We start from the raw sequence: 25140 nt of genomic DNA on the forward strand, positions 1-25140 counted from the left end.
TAAACCTGTTCAAACATGGAACTGCCACGATACAAGGCAACCTGAACAGTTTGAGCTCGACTTTCCTGCTATGACTGAGAGCTGAGAGAGAAGGAGGCCTCGCAAGCATCGCTCCAACCCTGGGAGTCAAACCGTCCTGTTCTCAAAGATTTCAGCTACTTTGGAAATATTACAGGACAAATCTGTAAATATGGAGTCTGTTCTAAAGATTTGGACCAAACGCAGGTCCCGCACACCTTTCCTTTATACATGCCAATCAAGCAGGGAGGCCCTGGGAGTGCTACTGGTCCTCCTAAACCAGGAACGGAGACACGGATGGGGTGCCACGATTGAGACCCTGGTGTTTCTCTTCTGGCTGGTAAGTGGGGCATCGTACAGGGTGGTCTCCAGCGTGTTTGCAACCCTCGATCCACTGTCCACCGCATCGTCCACAGAGTCACTGAGGAGGTGGTGGCCATTCGCCACAAGGTCATCCACCCGAAGACCCAGGTTGAGTTACAACCGATATCCCGTGGGTTTGCAGGGCTGGCAAGACACAGAGCCTTTTTTACAGCAGCTGGAGCAATCGACGGCTAAATATGCTGTAAATACTGTTAGTTATAAAGACCACAGAAAATAAAATCATTTAACATTTATTTTATTTGAATTGATTAATATATTATATATATTATTATTTAAGGATTTATTTATTTTTCGGCCAGTCTCTCTAGTAAGAGAACAGCCTGTCCATCCTCTCTCTGTAACCTCATGTCTTCCTTCAGTAGCTGAAGCAGCTCATCCTCTCTGTCCCTCTTTCTCTTTCTCGGCTGGCTCTCCTCCTCCTCCTCCTCCTCCTCCTCCTCCTCCTCTTCCTCCTCCTGGTCACCCACTGCAGCACTTGGCCCTGGTGTCTTCAGGGATAGAGGCAATTAGACAGGTGGGTGGTGGAATGCCTCTGTCCCAACACCTCATCCATGAGGACAAACCAGGGCCAAGTTGCAGCAGTGGGCTTCCCCCCTACACCCTCTCCTGACCCCGGACACCTGCAATCCTAAGGCACAGGAAATCATCATGGTAATAAAACAGCAGAAAAACAAATTTCAGCAACTGTGTTTTTTAATGTGCATGACTAAAATTAATGAAATTAATATACAACGTACAAGGTAAATGTATGTATTATATTAAAACAGGGTTGTAAGATGAATGCAGTTTGTAGTTCCCTTTATGCTGCACAGTGAACGATTTATGCAAAAATGTATACAGAATATATCAATTTCAAATCATACACACATACTTTGTTTTTGTTTTTTTAAATTGTCCCACTTTTTTTTCGCTTGGAGGAAAGTCACCTTCCCCCACAGGCCCATTTTCTCCAAAACTGTCCTAATCACAGAGAAACAAAAGAAATAAGAAAGATAAGATAAGAAAAACCTTTATTTGTCCCACTTTGGGGAAATTGCGGTACATGGTAATTGTGTGAAGACACAACAAAGGGCTGCCCCATGTACTGGTTGTCTTATTGTTAAAGGCTCTGAATAGGATGGGGGCTCATTTAACTGTAACTTTAAGTACACGATGATTAAATGCAGATATTACAAAAAGGCTGTTGATACTTTAACTACCTCCAAGCAATGTTGGCAGAAAACTGAAGAGGTGGTCGCTCTCCCCCCTCAGTTTAATGAACAGGGCAGTTTGCTCCTTGCTCCCTAAAACAAAACGACATGTTCAAGTAAGTTTTTTGCTTCACATCACCAAACAGTAAGCAGCATAAATCGCAAAATAACCTAGTTACATTAACCGTGTACTATATCCCAAGGTTTTGTAACCGTTACTAAAGTTAACTGTCTGAAAACCAAGCAGGGTTCACAACCCGTCTAACGTTAAATTAGTCTAACGTTACGTGGTAACGTTATTTTCATGTACATAATATTAAGTATAAGTGATGTATAATATCGCAACAATCTTGGTAAGACGCAGGTCTGACTCTGAACCTCTTCGATTTTAAGTGAAGACGTTAAAGGCTTTATTTTTAGGTTGTAACTTGCCCAGCCGAGTTTAACTTAACGTTAATGTTAGCACATCAATAACCTCAGGTAACGTTAGCTCGCCAGTGAATCACTTAACTCACGTTAACTTGTTCCACAAAACTTTGCGACACATTGCGCTTTTATGCCTCTTGTTATTTTTACACATGTGTAGTTGGCTTTTGAAGTGAGTTGAAATCCAGTACTTACATTTATAGGTAAAATCCGGGGGGCTCAACTCCACAGCCACAGCAGACGCCATTATTTACACTGGGACAATCAACCGGCGCGCAATTAATGTCGGGATACCTGGGGCTGCGAAGGATCCAGCTGTTGGATCCTCCAAAGGGAGGAAAAGAAGGCCGCATTTGAAGGAGCCTTCGAAATGGGACAGCGTAGTCGCATCGACCGTGACGCGTTCGGTCTTCAAATGCAGCCTTCGAAGGATGCGGTCCCTGAATTGAGACACAGCTACTGCATCTAGGGGTATGTTCAGCGCTGATTAAATTTGAATAATGGCCATTGCGTAAATCCAATGCATTGGTTGCAATCGCTTTGAACTGTGCGCGTTAAGACTCGTCGCCGTTTCGTTTATTTAAAGCGCTACTGACTAATAATTGAAGAAGAGGAGCACGGTACACGTTAGAAACAATAGATCAATTAGCAACCAGTAGCGGCTAAATATAGGACATAGTCACTACACCATTGTTGGTCTATTGAATTCAATCTAGAACTAGTTAACTAAAATTAATGTGGTGGATCAATGAATGCGGGATGTGTGTGTGTGTGTGTGTGTGTGTGTGTGTGTGTGTGTGTGTGTATACAGTAATTGAAGTAGCAGTTTCTGGATGCTTGCTCATGCATTTAAGCTGATACAGCAGGCTACATAACCTAAGTTTGACAATGTTTTTTGGAAGATGTGTGTGCTTGAGAGGATGTGGACCGCTTTTGGTGTCCTCAGTGCTAATAATCTGTAATGAATGAGTTTTGGTGATAGAACTGCTCATAGGCCTATGTACATTGTTATTACTGCTACTGATAAGCTTCAGCTTTCCATTATTGTTAATCATAGTTGCAACTTGCACTCTTAAATGTGCATTTAAAATTGCCAGCTGATAAAACCAGATTCATATAACATCTAAGGCTAAATGTAGCTCTTAACTGGCTGAGTTAGATGGTGATTAACACTAAACATTAGACATTTCCACTATAAATTGGTGCAGAAAATGTCTCCAGAATGCAGGAAAGTAAATGTTTAATGCTAAAAATCTACTGGGGGAGGACCCCCAACTGGTTATTTTCATCAAAGAATATTTCTTTAAATACTACTAAAATATCTTCAAGTCACACTTAATTTCCTGCATTCTGGTGTTTTTCTGCACCAATTTCTGCCTTTTCTGCAACAATTTATAGTACAAGATATTTATCTAAAGGGACACACAAAATTCAGGTGTTTGAATGTGTGTTAATATTTAAGAACATTTTGATATTTTATGACCTTGTAACTGATTATTTATTTCCATCTTAAATGTGCAATTGTACTACTGCCTGCCTTGGACAGGACACTCTTGGAAAAAGAGTTTTTCTGGTTTAATAAAGGAATAATAAAACTATTTAAAATCTAAAACCGTAACAGAATATAATGCAGAGCAGCTCTCAGGCATTCTGGGTTGCTTTCAGATATGTTTCTCCTGTCAACTTTTAATATTATCAATGCTGAATCAACACACAGGCAGATGTGACTGACTGAGGTAAACTCTAAATGTGCATGTGGCATCTTTTTAGCTCATCAACTGTCTCCAAGAAGCAGATTATCTGTAATTTAGTTGTTAGTAATGTTTCTACAATTATTTTCCTTTTTAAACCTCAATGAAGGTGTCTATAAGATCACTTTAAAATATCACTTTTGCTGCCTGTCACCGTCGGACATCGCTATAAAACAAATAGTAACCGATGTGTATTAAAGAAAAGAAACAGGCTGATGTCCAAAGTCAACAACAGGACACTTTTAATATATCTCAGTCAATGCAGTGATCATCTGACAGATCTTATAGTGTGTAGTCCTCATTTGCTCTGCGGAGACTAAAGACGCTTTTAATGACAACACAGGCTGCTTTCCAACACAGTCACAAGTGCCATGGTGTGCGCTCACTAGATTTCTGTTGGATTAGTAGAACAATAAAGCCTTAGTGTTGTAAATGTTTGGATCTGCTCTGTGACCGTGACAAGCGCCCGACCAGCGCTTTACTGCTGAACTGCGCGCACAATAATCTCTCATCATTGGCTGTGAAAGTCTTTGCAGTGTTGATAACACACAGCCTAAGCACTCCTTCAGAATGCTCTCTATCACATGTACATGCATGCTGTATGTTTTAGTGAGTGTAGCAGCACTGGGAAAGGTGATCATGAGGCTGGGAGGGAAAAATACACAGTATACTCACTACAAAACACTACGATATACTAGACCACACCACTGGCTTTCAGTCTGTGATGAAAACCATTGTTCCTTTAGATCCTTTTATTTTAACTCTCCTGCTTTCAGAAACATTCATTAACAGCTTTTCCTGTCTGACCGTCTTATTAAACACTGAGTGATCTGCCTGGAGTTTGGTATTAATACAAACTCAACAATATATATATTTTAAATATGTCTAAATCTTTACAGCAACGTCAACATGAGGGAAAAGATATGAAGAGTTTCTTGAAGTGTAAATTCTGAACTGGAGGTTCTCAGGTGTTTTGCTCTTAGTTTGAAACAGAATCTGCACTAATAGTTCTGCATCAGGAATATAAATCTGTTAGCAGAACATTTTGTCTTCATCCTCAATGCATCATCTTCCATCAGGTCAGTTTACAGTAAAAACTGTCTCTTACTTTGTGTCTGAGGGTCCAGGTTCATTACTGAAGTCTGGAGGTTTAAGGTGGGACCGGTCACTCTTCAGAGACAGACAGATGGATCCTGCAGACTCTGCTCTGTCCTCCTCTTCCATCTTCTGGTCTGAAGTCAGTCTGAGAGGAAACCAGTAACACTGACTGAGCTCAGAACACAAGAAGCAGGAGAAACTGTTCAGGAGTTTCAACAAGACTGAGAACAGAAGAAGTAACACACAGTATGGGTGGGCGAAATAATCGATTCTTAGATGCATCACGATGCAGACGTGGAAGATTATGAATCGATTAACAAATGTCTAAAAATCGATTATTGTCCCCCCCTGAGCCCTGAACCCTCACAGGCTTTACTGACGTCTCTTGGAAAGTGATTGAGTGCAAGAGGCTGCAAGGGCTCAAAATGCTGTAAACAGGAACGGGACAGCACTTCGCCACTTTATCACGTTACCTTGACGACGCTGAAACACGTTGCACACTTTTTATTTTATGTTTTTGGCTTATTTTTAAGTCCTGCAGGCTCCCGCCCTGCAGAGTGGAGGAGAGGAAGCCTAAATGTCAATATATATTTGTAATTAATCAACACACTATTGTTGGTCAAACAGCATCATCAAGCAAATACTGATATAAATAGTTGAATAAACTAAGTAGGCTATGTCATAAGGTTATTGCATTCCTCTTACTTAATGTGTTCTATGCAGCATCTTAAGTTAAGAAAACTTTCAACCAATTTGACATCTGCGTTGGTGTCAATGCTTGTTTGTTTAGTGTTTTCTTCTTCTCTTAATACGCGGATTTGCCGTGATATTTCTCAGAATCTCCGTTTTTTGCACCTCTTACTGCTGTGAAAGCCTTAACACTGTCTGATTTGAAAAAACTTTATTTTAATTGTGAAAATTACAAAAGGGTGATTTCCCTTCTGCCACAACAGAAGGGAAACCATTAACCAAGAATATTTTATTAACCCAAGTAAATCAAATTAAAATATTAACTATACGTAGTCAGAGGTGTGTGAGATGCATGAGTGAAGGTGATGGGGAACCTGCTTAGCACAAACACAAAGGTAACTCAGAACCAAAGCAACACATGGTGCAGCTGTGGGAAAGAGCAGAGAGAGTTCAGACTGCAGGCAGGACTTCAGTAACACACTGGGCACCACAGGTGTTCCAGATCACACCAATCAGCCACCTGCAGCGCAAACAGAGCTACAGGTTAGTAACACAAACCCCAAGAGGACACCATGGGTCGTCACACTGGGTTCAAACCTGTGACATGGACATGACATATAATGACACAGACATTAAACACCAGCTATCCAGGTATTTGGGGGAGAAATAAAACATTGAATCTCTTGTGTGCTTTAGGGTTTGGGTCACTTTTCAGTGCAGCAAAACTCCGAGTGCTTTTACTGTTTCAGAAATAATATGAGAAGACACAGAAATGGCAAAAATTACCACTAAATTTGTACATGAAGGAAACTTTCAGTGTTTTCAGGGACAGCGATCACTGAGGACACTAAGGTCACGGCTTTTGTGTTTAGTCTGGAGTTTTGGGATTTTAACACCTTTGAGAGCTCATATTGTGCATTTCCATCCATCAATCCATCATCAACCGCTTATCCTGCGTACAGGGTCGCGGGGGGCTGGAGCCAATCCCAACTGGCATCGGGCAAAAGGCGGGGTCCACCCTGGACAGGTCGCCAGTCCATCACAGTATTGTGCATTTCATCTTTTTTAAACATGTACATAGTGAATATTTTACAGACTGATTCCAGAATAATGTTAAATTATAACATTTTCTCCCAACGTAAATAACTACATAAAATGTTAATTATTTCTCCACTTGAATTTAATTCCTTTGTCTTTGATACAACATTTAGAGTTTCATGTTGGGAAGTGAAATTCAGCCTCCATTCAGACAAAGGAACCCAAATCCACAAGTGTGAACAGGCCAAGTCACCTGGAATCTGATCTTCATTTGGACCACTTTCATATGTAGTCCAATTTAATGTAAGTAACCAAATACATCTACTTGAGTACTGTCACGATCGTGGTGTGGAGGCAGGTTGGAGAACCCAAACGCAGGACACAGAGCGGAGCAGGTATAGTTCAATGAAGGGTTTTAATAAACAAACAAAAGCGAGCACACTTACAGGTGAGTGGCTGAATAACAGAAATCCAAAAGTACAGGGAGACGAGACGAGACAAGCAGGGCTGGTTACAGGCAGGCAGAGAGTACACACATGCCAGACTGGGGGGTAACATGAACAATGACCGGACAAGGACAAGACAGAAACACCAGGTATATATACACAGGGACTAACGAGCAGGGCGGGAGCAACACAGGTGACAGACATGAGACTAACGAGGCAGAGAGAGAGAGCAGAGGAAAACAGAGAGACTAGACATGACAAGCAGACTATATAACAGATACTGGACACAAGACAGGACAGAACCCAAAACTCAACATACCAAGGCAGATACCAAACTCAAAAGTAAACACAAAGGATGGCCAACCGGCAGAGCGTGACAAGTACTGCACTTTCAATATTTCTAATACTTTATACTTTTACTCAAATACTACATTTCAGAATGAAACATGTACTTCACTACATGTGTCTAAAAGCTGTATTTACTAGTTACTTTTACATATTTTACACACAAGTCATACATACATCAGTTTATAAAACATGATTTATTTTTTAATCATTACAGATTAAACAGCTTTGCAGTGTTGGGCAGTAGCGTCGCTACAAGTAATGCCGTTACTAGTTTAAGTACATTTCTCAGTAGCTTGGTGGTAGCGTCGCTGTTTTCTGAATCAAATAGCTTTTCAGTAACAAAGCTCTTATTGACCGGTAGCTTCCACACAGCCTACATTTTCCCAAGCATTTCTGAGGGATCAGTAAGTGACATCGCGTACCGATCCTTGGGCTGATGTCTGCGACTTTGCTGCAGGGGAATAAAGACACGTTGAGTTTACTTTCTGCTGTGATACTTATTGTAACACCTCCTGTGAGAAGGATCAGGGTCCAGCCTGGCCACCTCTTCCTCTAGTGAGGAGGAAACTTTGATATGTAGTGGCAGAAAACTGTTTCCATGAGATTTCTCTCGCTCTCTCTCTCTCTCGCCCATTGCCATGAATGTTTAGGTTGCCAGAGTTCAAATTCACATATAAACAATAAAAAATATAATTAATTAATAATGTGGTAATTAAGTTACTTTATACAAACAACAATGGTTCTCCGTGTCACGATCCTGTCCTGAGCTGGTCTGGGTTATATTATTTTGGCCATGCCTTCTCTGTGTTTTGATTTTGGGTTCTCTGTGTCTGGGTTTCAGTCCTGTCTTGTCTGTGCTCTCGTATCCAGTCTTCTGCAGGTTCTGTGTGGTATTTCTGTTCCTGTCCCTCCATGTGTTTGATCTCTACCATCATGCTTGGGCTCTGTCTGTTTGTTAGGTGTCATTTATGTTCTCCGCCAGTTTCATTAATTAATCTGATTTGGATCATTTTGCTTTAGTCTCTGTGTAGCCTTCATTATTTCATTCATCCGCATCTTTAAGTTACTTCTCATCTGTCTTGTCTCGTATCCTAGTTCCAAGTTTGGTGTCTTAGTTCTTAGTCCTGTACCTTAGTTCCTGTCTTTAGTCTTTACTCCTGGTCTGTGTACTTCTGTGTTGTGTTGCACATGTCTGAGTTTTGTTTTATCTTTGCTTCAGTCTGTGTTCCTTGTTATTAGTGTATTTGTATTCTGTCTGCTTGTGTCTCGATTAGTTTGTTATTTTTATTATTCTGATCTGTTACTTCTTGATATTTTTAGTTTTCAGTATTTGTGTTATGTCTGTTCACCTCCAGTAATCTGCCTCCAGTCTCTCTGTTTTCTCCTTCTGTCTCTCTGCCTCGTTAACCCTGATCCCGGTCACCTGTGTTGCTCCCGCCCTGCTCGTTAGTCCCTGTGTATAAATGTCTGGTGTTTCTGGTCATTGTCATGTGCATACGCTCTGTCTCATGTTGTCTGCCCTGCTTGTCGTGTCGCTGCCTTCTGGGTTATTTTCTGTTTGGATCACCTTGTTTTTTGGACTCTGTTAATCTCTCTCTCTGTGCTCGCCTTTTGTTTATTAATAAACCTGTTGAACTGTACCAGTCAACCTACGTGTCCTGCATTTGGGTCCACCAACCTGCCTCGCCACACAGACTGACACTCCGTTTGTTGCATGAAGGAATACATTTAGCTGCAATGATATGGCAGGAAGTAGTTTCTGTGTGTCTGATTTAGCTCTCGCCCACACTGTTTGGAGCAGGTTTTTAGTCTTTTTTTTGCTACTGTGGAATGACGCTAGTTCATTATAAACTATGTGTGTGTCACTACATTTTCCAAGTAGCTTGCCCAACATAAGCCGATAATGCACTTATTGATAACTACAATTACCCACAGGTGAGGACGCCATACTTGCTAGCCTACATAATCAACATCAAAGAGTAGAACAAAAAACAGAATCCATGCTCAAATTCAGACTCTGAGTGGCTTCAAAGCCGAAATAGCATTCACTAAATCATTATGAAAATCTGTACGGTCCATCTGTCCTTCCAGCCATGTAAAAATGAAATAAGCAATCGGTCAATAATGTTCATCACACCACAAGTTATTCATCTGCAATGTTTAATTCTAATATTCACATAATTTATCGTGGCTTTCAACAGTGGAGCAATTGTGTGGTCAAGAAAGCCTCTGCGTCCTCAGGCCTGACAAAGACTTTTGGCTCACCTCGGAGGTCACCTGTAGCTTTGCAGTAGGGAGCAGCCTGTACCGTAAACCTGGTGGGCAACTTCTGGGGCCCAGTCCTGAAACATGTGCATCCTGCTCTGGTGAAAATACAGCACAACCTGCTCCCATGATAGTCGGAGTATTTCTCGACTCGGACTGCTTCCCGCCTTTTGTCTTCTGCTCAGAGTCTCATGAAGACGCCAGCTGTTTGTAGTCAGCTGGGAAACTCCAGTGAAGCAGTGATTGAATCCAGACTTTGTTCAGGTTTTATCTTTCTGTTCCTCACGAGTAAATATTGATCTGTTATAACAGGAGAAACAGCTGATATTGATGGTGATGAGCAGAACTTCATCTTCCACTGTGACTGATTTATGAACATCAGGAGATCAGCAGGCTCTCAGCTCAAAGTCACTGAGATCACACGTTGATTCCTTCATGGACTCTGCTGCTTTCTAAGGCTGCACAGAGGAATTCTAAAGCCTCCGCTGAGTCTGGCAGCTGCTGCAAATGAGAAACACTTGAATCTTCATCAGTCACAAATAAGTCTGGAAATCCAGAGAAGTGATACAACAACTGGGCTTCATTCACAGCAACATGCAGGACATTTCTATTTATAGAAGCTGGACTGTGGAGATTTACATCACATGAGGAGGAAGATGGGATTTGAATATCAGCATTTGTTTTTTCTGCAATTATACAAACTGACGATCTGAGAAAACAGAACAAATATACAGTATACATATCACTTTGGTTGCCAGCAGTTTAGACATTAATGGCTGTGTGACGTGTTCTTTTGAGGGGACAGCAAATTTACACTGTTATACAAGCTGTACACTCACTACTTTACACTGGAGCAAAGTGTCATTTCTTCGGTGTTGTCACATGAAAGATATTCAAATATTTACAAAAATGTGAGGGGTGTGCTCAATTTTGTGAGATACTGTACATATCTTAATCACTAATGACACAATTTTATAGTTGACTTGTATATTGGACTAAATTGATGTCAAAATATTTTCTTTAAAATTAATTTGTATAACTCTATAATAAAACTATTAACTGACAATTTATTGAAATGTTCTGGTGTTCAGTGTGTGTCCAGGGTTTCAGACAGCACTGACCTTTCACCAATCTTTCAGTAACTAAAAGTGATGCTAATCAATATTTTTCTGTTAACGGATCAAATGATGAGGTGAAAGAGGTCGTTCACAGTGACAAACCCACAGATAATTATCACCAGACTTTGCAGTTCAGGTTTCTGCAACAACACAATCTGTTGGGATAAACTAGAAAACCAGAGTATTTTAAAAAGCTAACAGATATATAATCCTGCACTAATAACAATGGGACTTTAGTTTGGAGTCAGGATGGTGTCTCAGTTTGTAGACCTCAGTGAAGCTTCCGTTAAATCCAAACTTTCCACAGGTTTTATCTTCTTGTTTCTGTGTTACAAACTATTATCTGTTAAACTGAGAGAAAAGTCTGGTGTTGGTGGTAAGAAGCAGAACTTCAGAGAGGGAACTTTATGCATGCAGACTGGATGCTGCTTTTTCATATCAACCTCCAAAATGAATCAGGAATATAATGTGGAAATTAACTGATTCTCCATCAATCCACAAGATGGAGCTGCAACAGAAAGCTGAACAGAAGAAGCCTTAATGTGCAGAAACAGAACTAATCTGCAGAGGCACTCTGGGTTCAGAAAATCTGAATAAAAGTCCAGGTCCAAGTGGAGGAGGTGTCTGAGTGTGGAGCAGAAGGAGTGGAGGAGTCTCAGTGTGTCTGCAGAGACTGTGTAGAAGGACAGAGCAGCAGCAGAGCAGTCCAGATCCACTGATGATCCTCTGTCACATCCAGAGGAACACACAGGGATGATGGTGGACTTGACTTTGCGTGTGACAGTGGAGCTGATCTCAGAGCAGTTCAGACTGCAGCACTGTTGGGATTCCTCTGTCAGTCACTGCTGGATGAAGCTCTCCTCTCCACTCTACCTCCCAGTAACATGGCCCAGTCAGAGCCTCTCCACACACAAGCTGATGCTGCTGCTTCAACCTCTCTGGATCATCAGGACACAGCTGATCCTCTCTCAACACCTCCACCTTTCTGATCCCTCACACTCTGACAGAGATCACTTCCATCTGATGAGAGAAGAAGACAGACAGCAGAAGTCATAAATCAGAGTTTACAGAGACTCCCTTCATCAGCTGTCAGTCAGTGATGCAGCACATCCAGTATAAAGACCAGCAGGGACTTCAGTCCTGTTCAGAGCAGAAGCGGAGCGGCTGTGTAGCGTAGCCAGCTTCCTTTCAGCTCTCAGTGGAAATAAAGTGCTGAGAGTCCCTGAATGCATCATGACTGCAGAGACAGAGAGATATTCACTGCTCACTGTAATGATGGATTTACTGCTGTTAAAAACCAGCCGCTTTTCCAAAAATCCAAAAAGTTCATTTTATTTCTCAGTAATGTACACTCAGCACCCCATCTTGACAGAAAAATACAGAAATGTAGAAATTTTTGCAAATTTATTAAAAAAGAAAAACTGAAATATCACATGGTCATAAGTATTCAGACCCTTTGCTCAGTATTTAGTAGAAGCACCCTTTTGATCTAATACAGCCATGAGTCGTTTTGGGAAAGATGCAACAAGTTTTTCACATCTGGATTTGGGTATCCTCTGCCATTCCTCCTTGCAGATCCTCTCCAGTTCTGTCAGGTTGGATGGTAAACGTTGGTGGACAGCCATTTTCAGGTCTCTCCAGAGATGCTCAGTTGGGTTTAAGTCAGGGCTCTGGCTGGGCCATTCAAGAACAGCCACGGAGTTGTTGTGAAGCCACTCCTTCGTTATTTTAGCGGTGTGCTTAGGGTCATTGTCTTGTTGGAAGGTAAACCTTCGGCCCAGTCTGAGGTCCAGAGCACTCTGGAAAAGGTTTTCGTCCAGGATATCCCTGTACTTGGCCGCATTCATCTTTCCCTCGATTGCAACCAGTCGTCCTGTCCCTGCAGCTGAAAAACACCCCCACAGCATGATGCTGCCACCACCATGCTTCACTGTTGAGACTGTATTGGACAGGTGATGAGCAGTGCCTGGTGTTCTCCACACATACCGCTTAGAATTAAGGCCAAAAAGTTCTATCTTGGTCTCATCAGACCAGAGGATCTTATTTATCACCATCTTGGAGTCCTTCAGGTGTTTTTTTAGCAAACTCCATGCGGGCTTTCATGTGTCTTGCACTCAGGAGAGGCTTCCGTCGGGCCACTCTGCCATAAAGCCCCGACTGGTGGATTGCTGCAGTGATGGTTGACTTACTACAACTTTCTCCCATCTCCCGACTGCATCTCTGGAGCTCAGCCACAGTGACCTTTGGGTTCTTCTTTACCTCTCTCACCAAGGCTCTTCTCCCCCGATAGCTCAGTTTGGCCGGACGGCCAGCTCTAGGAAGGGTTCTGGTCGTCCCAAACGTCTTCCATTTGAGGATTTTGGAGGCCACTGTGCTCTTAGGAACCTTAAGTGCAGCAGAAATTTTTTTGTAACCTTGGCCAGATCTTTGTACAATTCTGTCTCTGAGCTCTTCAGGCAGTTCCTTTGACCTCATGATTCTCATTTGCTCTGACATGCACTGTGAGCTGTAAGGTCTTATATAGACAGGTGTGTGGCTTTCCTAATCAAGTCCAATCAGTATAATCAAACACAGCTGGACTCAAATGAAGGTGTAGAACCATCTCAAGGATGATCAGAAGAAATAGACAGCACCTGAGTTAAATATGAGTGTCACGGCAAAGGGTCTGAATACTTATGACCATGTGATATTTCAGTTTTTCTTTTTTAATAAATTTGCAAAAATTTCTACATTTCTGTTTTTTTCTGTCAAGATGGGGTGCTGAGTGTACATTACTGAGAAATAAAATGAACTTTTTTGATTCTTGGAAAATGGCTGCAATGAAACAAAGAGTGAAAAATTTAAAGGGGTCTGAATACTTTCCGTACCCACTGTATGTATGTATATATATATGTATGTATGTATGTGTATATGTGTATATATATATATATGTATATATATATATATGTGTGTGTGTGTGTGTGTGTGTGTATATATGTGTGTGTGTGTGTGTGTGTGTGTGTATATATGTGTGTGTGTGTGTGTGTGTTTATATATACCAACGCTCACTGAACAGATCTCACTGCCACAAACAACTGTCTCCACCTGCTGGCATGTAAAGCCGTCTGCTCCCAGCGCTGTTCCACAGACTTCTATTCCTGTCATCATCACGCATAGACCAGTAAACCGAAATGTGCACATCCCACACAGAAATATTAGTAATCTCTTAAGGATTAGGACAACTGCACCAACTCCAGCACCCAGAACAAACTCATTTAAAATGTCTCTCTTCAATGTGAGATCACTTTCAAGTAAGACTTTTATCTTAAATGATTTTATCTTGTCTGCAAATCTAGATTTTATGTTTTTAACTGAATCCTGGTTGCAAATGAATGACTATAGCCAGCTAGCTGAACTGTGTCCGCCCCAATATGATTGCTTTAGTCAACCGAGGGTCAGTGGTCGTGGTGGTGGGCTAGTGAGCGTGTATAGGGAAAATTTAAAATGTCATCAAGTACGCTGTGATGAATTTAACACTCTTAAAGTTGGAGGGCTGCAACCTATCATATTTGTTATAATTTATCGCCCCCCAAAACCGCCTGGAGGATTTTTATCAGAACTTCCTGAATTTTTATCTACTCTGGTTTTAAATTATGACAGAATTGTTCTTTGTGGCGATTTTAATATTCATGTTGATGACCCCAACAATGTTAATGCAACTGACTTTTTAAATATGGCCACTTCTTTTAACTTCAAACAACATGTCAAAGGGCAAACACATAACCGTGGTCATACACTGGACTTGGTTTTTACCCTGGGTGTCAGCATTTCCTCTGTGGAATTAGTGGACATGACCATATCTGACCACAGATGTATTGTTTTTAGCTGCGATTCGCCTGTTGCTCATGCCGCCTCACCAAGCTCCGTGTGTTCTCGCTTCTTTAATGAACAAAGTGTTTCAAAGTTTTGCGCATTCTTTCAGAGCCAAAGCCAACACCTGTCTGATTCCAACACCAACAATCTGGTCGATCACTTCAATCATATCTGCTTGTCGTCACTAAATATTACTGCTCCTCTAAAGGTTAGGCCTACGTCTAAAGCTAGTAAGCAACCCTGGATAAATGACAGCATTCGCAGCCTCAAAAGGGAATGCAGGAAAGCAGAGCGCAGATGGAAAAAATCCAGTCTCCAAGTCCATTACCTCAGTCTGAAGGATTTATTAATTAACTACAATAAATGGTTAAGGATGCGAGAACACACTATTTTTCTGAACTCATTACTACACATAAACACAATCCCAGGTTTCTGTTTAAGACTGTGGATCAGCTGGTAAACCCAACCCCTCCTTGTGCCTCAGCTGGAAGTAATGATGACTGTGAATTGTTTTTATCTTATTTTACCAATAAGGTGGTGTCAATCAGAGCCTCTATTACCCCCGCGGCCTCTTACTCAGAGGTTCCTCACCAGCAACAACAGAGTTTTAACCAGTTTTATCCCATCGACTTGTCTGAGCTTTTAAAAACAGTATCACAAATGAGAGTGTCCTCCGGCCCACTTGATATAATACCTACAAAGTTTTTACTGAAAGTAATAGATTCTGTTGGGCCCCATTTGATCTCTGTTTTCAACAGCTCCCTATCTACTGGTTGTGTCCCTGATTATTTCAAAACGGCTTGCGTGAACCCACTTTTAAAGAAACCTGGTTTAGATCCCTCCCTCCCACATAATTTTAGACCAATTTCAAAACTGCCTTTTATTGCAAAGATTCTAGAAAGAATTGTGTCCAAACAGCTGCTCACTGTGCTGGAAAATAACAAAATATTTGAAAAGTTTCAGTCTGGTTTTAGGAAGTACCACAGCACTGAGACTGCCCTGCTTAAAGTCACCAATGACCTTTTAATGTCTGCTGATGAAGGCATGTGCTCAGTCCTGGTACTCCTGGACCTTAGCGCTGCTTTTGACACCATTGATCACAACATCATGTTAGACAGACTGAGGCACTGGGTGGGGATCTCTGGTACTGCCCTAGAATGGTTTTCATCCTACCTGTCAAATAGGAAGTTTTGCGTGTCTGTAAACAACTATGTCTCTTCATTCTGTCCAGTTAAATATGGTGTGCCTCAGGGGTCGGTCTTAGGACCCATTTTGTTTTCCTTGTATCTGCTTCCCCTTGGACATATTATTCATAAACATGGCATTTCTTTTCATATTTATGCTGATGACACACAAATATACTTGCCCGTCAGATCCACAGACCCTGGAATGCTGAGTTCACTTAACAACTGCCTTTGTGAAGTTAAAAAATGGATGTCAAATAATTTCCTTCAGCTGAACTCAGACAAAACAGAAATCCTGGTCATTGGGTCTCAGCAGATGGCAAATCAAATACTGCCATCTGCTGGTTCCCTAGTAAATCACATTAAGCCTGTGACAAAGAACCTTGGTGTTTGGTTTGATAGTAATTTAAATTTCGAGCAGCACACCACAAAGCTTGTTCAATCATGTTTTTATCAACTTAGAAATATAGCAAAAATTCGATCTATGTTAACTTTTAAGGACACCGAGACCATTTTACACGTCTTCATCTATCACGCCTGGATTATTGCAACAGCCTTTTCACCTGTTTAACCCAAAAATCTATTGATCGACTCCAGACTGTCCAGAACTCAGCTGCCAGGCTTTTAACCAGAACAAAGAAATATGACCACATTACTCCTATTTTAGCTTCATTACACTGGCTCCCAGTATGTTTTAGAATTGACTTTAATTCTATTGATCACTTTTAAAGCTCTTCATGGCCTCTCGCCTTGTTATATTTCTGACCTTTTAGTCCCATACGCACCAGCACGTACCTTGAGATCCTCGGGCAGAGGTCTGTTGTCTGTTCCAGAGTCTCGACTGAAAACTAAAGGGGACAGAGCGTTTGCTGTCAGGGCCCCGAGGCTCTGGAACAGCCTGCCCGAGGAAATCAGGTCGCTGAGTCAGTGAACTCTTTTAAGTCCCTTCTTAAAACTACTTTTATAGGAGAGCTTTTCCCGATCTTATTTGACTTTATTTTATCCCTTTTATTTTATTGTATTTTACTAATTTTATATTAAATTGTGTGTGTGTGTGTATATATATGTGTGTGTGTGTGTGTATATATGTGTGTGTGTGTGTGTGTGTATATATGTGTGTGTGTGTGTGTATATATGTGTGTGTGTGTGTGTATATATGTGTGTGTGTGTGTGTATATATGTGTGTGTGTGTGTGTATATATGTGTGTGTGTGTGTGTGTGTATATATGTGTGTGTGTGTGTGTGTGTGTGTGTGTGTGTGTGTGTGTGTGTATATATATATATATATATATATATATGGCTTCCGGTGCGTTTTAGAGACTATTTCAAGATTTTATTATTTGTTTTCAAAGCCTTAAATGGCCTAGCCCCGGAGTATTTGTCAGAGCTTTTAACCTTGGGTGGGCAAAATCAGCTGTTGTGGTTTTCAGATCAACAGGCTTTAGGTACAAACAGTAGGGCGATCGGGCCTTCACTGTTGCTTGGCCCAAAGCTCTGGAACAAGTTCCCCCCTGACATTCGTACTATAACGGATGTTCATTTTAAATCAAAACTTATTTATTTATGGCTTTTAATACGCAGTAGTGGTGCAATAACTTCCCTCTTCTTCTGATGATTTTAGGTAACCTTATCTGGCTTACTGTTTTCTAGGCTTTTTATTTAATGCACTTTGGACACCTGTTGGTTGCTGTAAAGTGCTATATAAATAAATGATTGACTGATTGATTGATTGACCACTGTCTCTATACATCTTGTGATGCTGTCAGAATCCAGCTTTATTTCCTGGAGACATGAACACAACAGTCGTCTTCACATCAACTCAAACACATGATCACTGCCTGTTCGTTCTCTCTCTCTCTCTCGTTCTCTCTCTCGCCCCCCCCCCCCCCCCCCCCCCCCCCCCAATCCTGAAGCCTGTCACCATTCTCCTCTCACAGCTTCACTGAAGAAAGCAGCCACTGAGGAGGTTGGAGGTTTACAGGAAATACTGGATCTCTGCTTTGATACTAACTGTGTTTAGTACAATACTGCTGAAACCATCATGGACTGACTCCAACCCTCTACTGACCTCAGAGTCTTCAGTCTGCAGTGTGGACTCTCCTTCAGATCATACAGCAGCTTCACGCCTGAATCCTTCAGCTTGTTTTTACTCAGGTCCAGCTCTCTCAGATGGGAGGGGTTGGACTTCAGAGCTGAGGCCAGAGAAGCACAGCTGATCTTTGACAAACTGCAGCCCCTCAATCTGAATAAAGAATAAATGATGGAGATAAAAATCCATTTCTAATCCAATCAGATGTGTTCAGGTTTTAAATGTGAAGCTCAACATTACTATGTCCTAATCAATGAGCTTTTCCCAGAAATGAGTAGAGGGACTTTGTCATTGTGTTATTGTGGATCATCATAATGTCAGCCTTCTACAGACATCATCCAAATGTCAGCACAACATTCATACACCTATTCATGTCAACACAGATCAGTAACAGTGGGCCAAAATACCTGAAGAAGTTTCACTGAGAGTTACAGAAATCAACTGATTGCAGTGGCGACCTTTGAAGGTTGTGCAACAAAATAATATGTTCAGGGTTCCATCTTTTTTGTCCAGACTAGTTTCATTAGTTTGTTTTTTAAAAATGATTCTGTTGAACCACAACTCAAAAGCAACGTCTGAATTTCATCAGTTACATTTCAGTACATTTTTATTTATTATTAATTTAGTCAGTTTCAAGTTATTTCAGGGCCCATTTTGGGTTTTTCTTTCTTTAACAAAAGGTACCAACAGTTTTGTCCTTGTCTGTAGCTGAAATGAAGAATGCTGCTGCTGTAATTTAACCTCATCATCTTTTCAAGTGCAGATCAGCAAACACATCACTGCTGGGCCAGATTGGGAGCTTACAGTCGTGTCTCTGTGTCCATACAGTTTTTCAATCTTTATATTTTTCATCTTCACTTGCAGGCCCCTGTGTTTTGTACCCATCAGATTAAAGATGTATATATATATAGAATATATTTCAAATGTAATGTAGGCTACAGCCAAATCCACAGATTCCACCACTTGATCCTCCCTCAGAACATGGAAGTTTAGTAAATGATGAATAAAATTTTGCGTTCACTTCTGGAAACCTTTCACCGCTCCGACTCAGGCTGTTTCTTTTGAAGATAAATGTGCAGATTTTGCAAATACATGCACTAATATTTCTTTGTTGATCTGACAGCTGATTCAGAACGCTGCTGTTCGAGTCCTCACTAAGACCAACAAAGTGGATCACATCAGTCCAGTTCTGAGGTCTTTACACTGACTTCCTGTCAGAGAGCTGATTTTAAAATCCTGCCGTTGGTTTATAAAACACTGAACAGATTAGGGTCAAAATACGCTGCTGATCTTCTGCTACATAAAGAACCATCTATACCTCTCAAGTCGTCTGAGATCAGGTCTGCTGAAAATCTCAGTTCTTTTAAATCCAGGCTGAAGACTTTCTGCTGCTGCCTTTTATTCAGTCTAATTTAAGAAGTTTGATTAATATCTTTCTCTGCACTGTAACTTTAACTCTGCTGTTTTATGTCCTTTTTTATTTAACTATTTAATTTATTTCATTCTTGTTTCATATTTCCCTGTATTGCAGTTTGAATCACCTTGTTGTTGAAATGTGCTGTACAAAGAAACGTGTCTTGCCCTACAGCCACAGGATTAAAATGGAGGCCCCGCCTTTTATTGACCTGTTGCCATGGTGAAACATAGAATCAAAGCTCCTTTGATAATGACGTTTTTATTCACCACACCAGCTGAACTCAAAGAGAACTGACTCAGTTAATTGAACTGACTCTGATCAGCTGTTTTGGAGTTTTCCATCACAGGGTTCATCAGCTCAGAGAGGAAAACATGCAGTTCAAGAACAGTTAATTTGACCATTTTTCACAACTTTACAACAAAAGCGTTACTTAGTGGCCAATTGATGCCAACTTCTGTGCAGAGCCTCAGTGTGGAACAGGAAGTAACAGGTGTTGTTCAGACAGAATTATGTGGAGATGTGACATTAACTTCCTGTTTTGTTTACAACCTACTGAAATTTCTTACTTTAACGTGCACATATTTTTAGATTCTCAAAATTCTTTAAATAATTTTTGATCAAAATGGTGCCTTTAGAGACATAGGGCCTGTGTGAGTAAACTATACTACTACTACAATTGCACATGCAATATTTTAGAATGCACACACAATTTAGTACTCTTTATGCGGAAAGTTAGTAAATCGGGCCCTAAGTGCATAGTTTTGTGCAGATGGGATTCACCTCTTCCAGATCATTAAAATTCTATACGGCGTGGGCGTGGTCTATATCACCAGTTACAGATAAGGAAACACGTGCATGTAAAGTTTTTGAAGGTGCGATGTATTATGTGAGAGTTAGAGGCCAGAATGTGTTTACGTTAGACTGTAGCGCCACCTACTGGTGGACAGCAATCTGAACCAGCCCTGTCATTGTCATTACTAGGCCCAGCTCCCGCGGGTCTGGACCCCTAAAAATCTGAGTGGTATCGATAGGGCCACCACTGGTACTGGGAGCCACTCTGCCTTTAATGCGTGGTCTCCAGGCCCCTTGGGATTGGACCCCTAATGACTCATATCACATCTACAATAGTAACCGAGAGTCAGTGAACTGACCCCAGAGTCTCCAGTCTGCAGTGTGGACTCTCCAGAAAATCACACAGCAGCTTCACTCCTGAATCCTGCAGCATGTTGTGACTCAGCTCCAGGTCTGTCAGACGGGAGGGGTTGGACTTCAGAACTGAGACCATAGAAGCACAGCTGATCTTTGACAAACTGCAGCCCCTCAATCTGAATAAAGAATAAATTATGTAACTTCAAAAAGATATTTCCATTTCATAGGACTGAACACATCAGACAACAGCACACAGTGACGACATACAATGACAACGGTACACTCTCAGGCCAGTTCATTGAGGCCCATTGTAGAGATGGTGTAGCTTCTGGATCATCAGATGCACTTTGATGGTGTTAAAAGCAGAGCTGAAGTCCACAAAGAGGATCCTGAAAATGGTTCCTGGGGAGTCCCGGTGCTGGAGGAGGAGGTGCAGCTGGGGGGGGGACAACTGGCAGGATGGTGTTTAGCAACAGGCCCTTCATTAATACGGATGTGAGTGCCACAGAGCAAAAGTGGTTGACCTCTGTGGCTGGGGATTTTAGGCACAGGGATTATGGTGGCAGTTTTCCAGAGGGTAGCTACTGTGGCAGTCTGGTAGGATTCACAGAAGAGTGGTTGGGAAAGTGATGAGTTCCAGGGTGCAGGTCTTTAGCACACTTGCCGGGATGTCGTCAGCCGTCGTTAGCCAGAGTGTTCTGGATCCTAAATGTAGATGTACTTTTTCCTGACTGCCGTGAATGCTCCATTATCCAGGGCTGCTGGTATCTCGCCACAGGGCAGCTGAAAAGGAGGAGTGTGGCCACAGAGGAACTCATCACTCACTCATCATCAGCCACTTATCCTGTGTACCAACCAGCCAACATCGGGCAAAAGGCGGGGTCCACCATGGAAAGGTCACCAGCCCATCGCAGGGCCACACATTTACAAACAACCACTCATACTCACACCTAAGGACAATTTAGAGTCACAAGTTAACCTAGCCTGCATGTGATTGGACGGTGGGAGGAAGATGCAGCACCCGGAGAGAACCCACACAGACAACGCACACAATGTGGACTAAACCACTGAAGAAGAAAATAGACTTCACTGTGGATCAGTATAATATCAGCCTTATCTGCTTTTGTCACCACAACTTCACATCATATTAATCTCAGCACAGAAGGAAAAAATTGGTGTCTGACCCCAGAGCCTCCAGTCTGCAGTCTGGACTCTCCAGAAAACCACACAGCAGCTTCACGCCTGAATCCTGCAGGTAGTTGTAGCTCAGGTCCAGCAGTGTCAGATGGGAGGGGTTGGACTTCAGAGCTGAGGCCAGAGAAGCACAGCTTATCTCTGACAACCTGCAGCTCCACAACCTGAATAAAGAATAAATGATGTAACTCTAGAAGACAATGTTCCTGCTTGAAATCATTGAGTGTTTAATAATCTGTTCAGAGCTGAAGAAGGTTTAGAATGTAGAAGTTTAGAAAATGGAAACTCCAAACACCTGAACCCAACAGGATGCAGGTTCAAACTGTAAAATACAAAAAGGTAAAAAAGAGCTCTCATTAATATTAATGACGACATGCTGCTACTTCAATAAAGACGTAGTGACTTCACCTCTTAAACTCTGCAGCTCCACCAGTGGCTCCATCTATACAAACTCATGTTGTGCAGCCAAACACAAAGAAAAACCCACAGAAACTAATTTAAGATTCAATGTTGGAAAAAGCAAATACTGAATATATTTGTTATTGTCTGATTATGTATTTATTCATTGTATTTCTGTATTTTAGTATTTATTTAAACAAAACGATGTGTAATATAAGATGAAGATCAGGAGTTTAAGAGTTTCAGAGTGAATTATCCAGTGGAGATTTTTCTTGTTATTCTAAAGGAAGATGGTCTTTTCATCAAACTGAGCCGTCTATTCAGCAGTAAGTAATACAAATAGTTATTGTCTGATAGAGCTCTGGGTGCAGGAAACATGCTCATTTACATTCATTACCCACATTGTAATGATACAAACCTGGATTAAAATCAGAAAAGTTTCTCTTTAAGCTTTTAAATGCGGAGCATTGCTCTGCCACAGTCAATGGACTAAACCACAGAAGAAAATAGACTTCAGCATTAAGATCCTCAGTGTGGATCAGTATAATATCACCCTTATGTCTGCACTTTAGTGTCACCACAACTTTCACATCATATTAATCTCAGCACAGAAGAAAAAATGGTGTCTGACCCCAGAGTCTCCAGTCTGCAGTGTGGACTCTCCAGAAAATCACACAGCAGCTTCACTCCTGAATCCTGCAGCTTGTTGTCAGTCAGGTCCAGATGTCTCAGATGGGAGGGGTTGGACGTAAGAGCTGAGGCCAGAGAAGCACAGCTGATCTCTGACAAACTGCAGCGCCACAATCTGTATAAAGAATAAATGATGGAGATAAAAATCCATTTCTAATCCAATCAGATGTGTTCAGGTTTTAAATGTGGAGCTCAACATTACTATGTCCTAATCAATGAGCTTTTCCCTAAAATGAGTAGAGGGACTTTGTCATTGTGTTATTGTGGATCATCATAATGTCAGCCTTCTACAGACATCATCCAAATGTCAGCACAACATTCATACACCTATTCATGTCAACACAGATCAATAACATGCTGCTGATCTCAGGCCTGTCTGTGTGTGTGTGTGTGTGTTGTGTGTGTTGTGTGTTCTAAAGGATCAATATCAGTGATCAGACATTATTTGTAAAAACACATTGAAACCATCAGAAAGCAAAGAAATATTTCTACTTCAACAAGTAAACTTGTTTGAAACAAATATTAGTTCAGAGGATCTTCTGTATACATTTACCAAAAATTTGAAATATTCATTTACTTTAACGACTAACAGCGGACATTTTCTACAGTTTCATTAAGAAACACAAGTCTTTGTGACTGCAGACTAAATTTAGTATAAGAAACGTGAAAATATGAACAAAAGAACATTTACAACTTTATGGATGGAAGTTATGTCTGAACAGAAATTAGCTTCAATAATTAAACATATCAGATCTACAATAGTAACAGAGAGTCAGTGAACTGACCTCAGAGTCTCCAGGCTGCAGTGTGGACTCTCCAGAAAACCACACAGCAGCTTCACTCCTGAATCCTGCAGCTTGTTCTTACTCAGGTCCAGCTCTCTCAGATGGGAGGGGTTGGACTTCAGAGCTGAGGCCAGAGAAGCACAGCTGATCTTTGACAAACTGCAGTCCTCCAAGCTGAATAAAGAATAAATGATGTAACATTAGAAGACAATGTTCCTGCTTGAAATAATTCAGTGTTTAATAATCTGTTCAGAGCGGAAGAAGGTTTAGAATGTAGAAGTTTAGAAAATGGAAACTCCAAACACCTGAACCCAACAGGATGCAGGTTCAAACTGTAAAATACAAAAAGGTAAAAAGAGCTCTCATTAATGACAACGTGCTGCTACTTCAATAAAGACGTAGTGACTTCACCTCTTAAACTCCGCAGCTCCACCAGTGGCTCCATCTATCCAAACTCATGTTGTACAGCCAAACACAAAGAAAAACCCACAGAAACTGGTTTATTCCACTCAAGATCCTGTTAAACAGTTAAACTAGGCAGGGCCGTCACATCATTAACTCTGAACGTATTTATTACTGCTCTAAATCCTATGCCTACATTTCTGGCCCATTATAGCCCCACTCTTTAATCGGATGATAACTGAAACAAAAGACAATTCTAAATTTCCAGCTAACATGAACACAGTCATGATTTCAGTCCTCCTAAAACCTAATAAAGATCCAACTCTACCATCAAGTTACCGCTCCATATCTCTCATTAGTGTAGATATATCCACAGAGTAGAAAAAGTCATTGCATCCATAATCCATCCAGACCAAACTGGTTTCATCAAACACCGACACGCACACAGCAACATACGCAAATTGTTTAACTTAATGCATTACTCATCATTACAAGAAGCAAGAACTATCATAAACACACTAGGTGTTGAAAAAGCTTTTGATAGGGAAAACTGGAAATGTCTGTTTTCCATATTAAAGCAATTTGGCTTTGGGGAATCATTTATTAATTGGATTAAAATTCTATATACCACACCATCAGCCACCATCATTACTAATGATATCAAAAAGCTTCACACTTCAAAGGGGCACTAGACAAGGATATCCACTCTCCCCCTCTCTATTTACTATTTTCATTGATTCATTAGCAGCAGCCATCTGTCAGAAAACACACACACACACACACACACACACACACACACACATATATGTACATATAGCCCCTTTAAAGGAATTCAAATGCCAAATGTACATCATTAGATTAGTCTTTATGCAAATTATATTTTACTGTTCCTACAAGAACCGCTGCCATCATTACAAGAAACGATAAAACTAATTGAAACATTCTCCAAAATTTCAGAATACTCTATTAAGTGGGAAAAATCATCTATTCTTCCACTTCAAAGTAATAGCTGGGATGTGGCAGCCCATTCATCACCTATCCCATTATGCTCAAGACACAATACGTATCGAGGCATTAGAGTTTCCCCCAAGCTGTCAGAGCTATTCGGTCTCAACTTTCACCATTACTTAAAACAATAAATGACAATCTTCAGCGCTGGATGAACCTACCAATATCCATTATAGGCAGAATATCTATAATCAAAATG

General features: G+C 41.1%; 1 pseudogene; it reads right to left on the reverse strand.

The window, feature by feature from the left end:
• Positions 1–10219: 10219 nt before the first annotated feature.
• Positions 10220–25140, reverse strand: part of LOC119911421 — a 51719-nt pseudogene continuing 36798 nt past the window's right edge.

This window comes from Micropterus salmoides, unplaced genomic scaffold, assembly GCF_014851395.1.
Source record: "Micropterus salmoides isolate LMB-PRFRI ecotype aquatic unplaced genomic scaffold, ASM1485139v1 Ms_hic_scaffold_2, whole genome shotgun sequence".
Taxonomy (NCBI): domain Eukaryota; kingdom Metazoa; phylum Chordata; class Actinopteri; order Centrarchiformes; family Centrarchidae; genus Micropterus; species Micropterus salmoides.